At 48.5% G+C, this 4,233-nt stretch overlaps 1 non-coding gene across 1 annotated transcript; it reads right to left on the minus strand.

Annotated features, from left to right (window-relative positions):
* Positions 1-577: 577 nt before the first annotated feature.
* Positions 578-649, minus strand: TRNAG-GCC (transfer RNA glycine (anticodon GCC)). Its single transcript has one exon. It is a non-coding gene; the product is annotated as a tRNA-Gly (tRNA).
* Positions 650-4,233: the final 3,584 nt, after the last annotated feature.

Below are 4,233 nucleotides of genomic sequence, written 5' to 3' on the forward strand. Positions count from 1 at the left end.
TGACGCCCGCGGGCACTTGCAGCCCAAAGTCGCAATAGGCGCTTCAAGCCCACTTGCTGCCATGCGCACATGCCCCTCTCGCGCGTCAAGCTCTTAAGCGTCAGGGCTACGCACCTGACGCAATTGGTGCTTATCGCACTCTTGCTATCAGGTAGAAAGCCTCAAGCCTACAATCGCGGCCATAAAGCGCACACGCCATACTAGCGCACAAGCCAGCCTTAGGGCCCCCAAGCTATAAGGCTAGCGCACAAGCCTTAGGGCATAACGCGCACACGCCCGCGTAAGCTAGCGCACAAGCCTACGTAATGGGGGCACTTGACGCCCCTTTACCTTGTTGCAATAGGGCACTCTAAGTGCCCGCTGGCTTTGAGCGAGCGCATCCGCGCTCCGCTCACTGGCTCCACTGCGATTCTCCTCATAAAAGAAAGTCAGAAATCACGGATGGTCTCCGGCCTCAGGCAACATATAACAGTACGGTACACACCAACCCAATCTCGATGAGAAAGAAAAGAAAAAGCCCGGAAAAGAACCGATGACTGACGCACTCTACTCGTTACCACTGAACGACGAAGCCTGGAGCGGAAGGAGGGACTTGAACCCTCAACCTCAGCCTTGGCAAGGCTATGCTCTACCATTAAGCTATTTCCGCCAGCTCCGGTAGTGGCGAAGCACTACTGAGCAATTCACGTTTCACTTGATACGGACTACTTCTGTTTTCCGCCGGACCACACTCTTGATCTCCGATCGAGCTACGAGCACGAGTAGGTAGGCGGCTAGGGGGGCGGCTGGGAAGGAAAGGAGGGGGGACCTTTCTTTTTGCTTCGCGCCAGATGATGATTAGTGGGTCAGGGGAGGTCTGTGTGTGCTCTTTCTCACTATCACTAAAGGGGCGGGCCAGGCTGGGCTGCCTTTTCAATCAATCTCCGGCCGCTCTGTGCCGCTCTTTGTGCGATAAGTAAGGAGTCTTGGTCTCGGCCAAAAAAGGTGAGCGCTTAAGGCATTATTAAGAGTAGGGGGCATCGCACAAGCCTACGTAAGAGGGGAACTTTAATCCCTTGTAGCGAGAGTGCCATAGGGGGCCCCAAGCTATAAGGCTAGCGCACAAGCCCCCAAGCCTACAATAGCAATAGGCGCTTTATAAGCTCTATTGCGACTTTGGGCTTGATACCTGATAGCAAGAGTGCGATAAGCACCAATTGCGTCAGGTGCGTAGCCCAAAGTAGCAAGAGGGCCGTAGGCGCGCAAGGGCGTGTGCGCTAGCAGGCTTCAAGCCTACGCTTTTTGGCCTATTCTTGCTGGGGCGTCATTTCATTCTCGTAACGGGAGTGAGTGCATCGCAAGACCAGACAAGTGGCTCCCTCGCCTCGCAGCGGCGGCATCTGTCTTTTAAGTAAAGTCATTTTAAAAGACGGCTCCTCTTATTCTACGATAATCCAAGCAGCAGCTCCACGAGTCTGCTCGGAACCAGTCGATTCCTGAGCCAGCAAGCCCCAGTGAGCGGAGCGCGGATGCGCTCGCTGCTGCATCTAGCGCACAAGCCTTAGGGCATCGCACACGCCCCTTGTAGTAAGAGGCGCCGTAGGCTCTCTTACTACAAGGGGCTGCGCACCTTGTATACAGAGGAGGCCTATTTGAGCCCTATTGCGTAAAGGGGGCGTGTGCGAGCGCGAGACGGCTTTGAGCGAGCGCATCCGCGCTCCGCTCACTGGCTTCTGAATGCAGAATGTATACAATTGATTGAGGAAACTTGGAATGAAACTCCCAGGAATTTGACCTGCCTACTGCTTTAACCGAAGACTTGTACTAGTAGCAGTAGCAATTCAACAACGACTAAAGGCTCCGCGGATCGAAGGAAATGGCATTACAAAACAAGCAGGAAACACGTGAATGGGAAAGGAAGATTGGAACAAGCAATTGAGAGAGAACCACATGCAGAACACATAGAGGACTATAGTATGTATAGAAGATTGGAAGCTCAGGCAAGTGAGTCGCTGCGCCTACAATCTCGACAGTTGTGGTTAAAAGGTTTTTCTTTTTTCCACGCATCTATTAAGAAACGCAGAATCCACACTTTCATCAATTGAAATGCCCAACAGGCCAGGTTCTGGTTCAGCATGAGGAGATAAGGAAAGAAGTTATGAAATTGTTCTCACACTTATCCATCTTCTCAAGCCAACAGCATATAGCTGCAGTCCATCAATGAAAAAGTCCCCGGGGCACAAACCAAATTCTTCAATCTGGTAACCGGTAGCTGTTCATAGTAAAAAGCTACTGGACCAGATGGATTCCAACTGAACTTCAACTTCGGAAGACAGTGCTGTGCTGGAACATAATTATTAAGGACGACCTCCATCTCCATATGGTAATTGAAGTCGAACAGGAGCAGAGCAAACCAGGTGCAATTCAATCCTTCTTCCTTGCAATGATTCCCAAAAAAGCAAAACCTCACTAGACCGAGGCCCATTGCTATGGGGACTACACTGTATAAGAGAATGACTAAGGTAATTGCCAATAGATTGAAAGACAGGCTGGCCCTATTGCTACAAGGGCGCCTTCCTAATCTCATTTGGATAGGCAGAGATATTGATGATTGTCCCAAGGAGGCTTACCACTCAGCTGATAGATCAGGTGAGCCAGCCATGATCACTAAACTCGCCAAACCCTGCGATAATGTTAATCATAGGTTTCTATATGCTTAAGGAAAATTTGATTTGCAGAGTAGGGTACTCTAGTGTATTTATATACAATGGATAGCACCAATGATCCATGGACGATCTGTGGGGTTCATAAAAGGAACCAAACAAAGGTCTGCGACAAGGCTGTCCCCTCTCTCCATATCTCTACTTACTGGCTGGTTGCAGAGACATGAAATCGACTGCTCAAACATAGCTTCCAAGAGGGAAAACAGCAGGGCATTCAGATCTCTCCAGGAACCATGGCACCACTTATCTCACAGTTTGCAGATGACACTGTAATAATAACAAAGCCAGATAGAGAGACTGTTCGAGGCTTCAAAACTTTATTTAATGTTTTCCTTTAAGCCCCGGGGGGAAAACAAGACTTTTGTATACTTTGGTCATGTTACAAACCCCAGACGACGACGGATACTAAGACAACTGGGATTCAAAGAAGGATTAACAGATGATCTATGGACTGACTTGGCTTGGTCCCATATACCGTCAATCTATAACTAGTTGGAAGGGGCGCAACGAAACCAGGAAAAAATGCAGTCAAAAGGAGTCATTCATGGCTTAGCCTCAGTGGCAGACAACTACTTATTAAACATGTCTTATCGGCTTATACCAATCACATGGCTACCATACTACTGGCACAAATTGGTTTTAGGAAGGCCATCGACAGACTCTGCCGTACTTGTGGAGGGGAAGGAACAAGCAGAGAAAAACGATGAAATAGAATCTTGTCGTTGGTAGCCCAACCCAAGGAAGACGGGGGATTGGGTATACAACCGTTTGGTAATTACAACAGAGCGTTGAACGGCATGGAAATGGCTAGCATAGGATGAAGTTGGATGGAAACTCAAAAAAGAAAAAAGGGCTCTCGGCCGGAATCGCCCCATAGAGTCTCATACACTTATAGCTACGGCTTAGCAGCCTTCGCTTCCCGCCGCCTCGTTCCGTGCGTAAGCACTCCACTCGCTCTATTGAATATGCTCGTTCCTGAACGGAACTCTCTATTTCATATGTTTGTAGCTCGTGGAGTTCTCACAACTATACTCAAAGGGCTATCCTTTAAGGGCTCGTTCCGTGCTTATGAGCGAGTGGAGTCGCACTCCACTCGCTGCCTACTCTACTCGTCACCACGGGGTTCCCATCTACTGATCCCAATGAAACGATTTAAGCTCAACATCTATCTATCTGAAATAGAAGGTTGGGTTCGTTCGATGGGTCAACTAACATACGCATACTAAGAGTTTAATGGATGAAGATGTCCCCCTTCATCAATGAGAGAGACTTGGGGATGAAGATAGAAATCCCTAACATCTCGCTCTCGCCCCTATTCTCTCTTATAGGCCTCTCGGATCAATCGTCGAAAACCTACTGTTTGAGAAAGAGTAAAACGACCCCCTGTCACATTAATCTATTAATGAGAAATTTCATTAAATAGGGCCCTAATTTGTCCCTGCTCGAGAGAATGAAATGTGTCCGAAGTACCTTCATCGAAAAAGTGTTTTGGGGCCTAGCAATGGAAAAAATGTAATGACCGTCAATGCAA

Source organism: Aristolochia californica, unplaced genomic scaffold (genome assembly GCF_029961685.1).
Source record: "Aristolochia californica isolate CCGP_79_NKW_82.1479 unplaced genomic scaffold, dmAriCali1.0.hap1 SCAF_455, whole genome shotgun sequence".
Classification (NCBI taxonomy): Eukaryota; Viridiplantae; Streptophyta; class Magnoliopsida; order Piperales; family Aristolochiaceae; genus Aristolochia; species Aristolochia californica.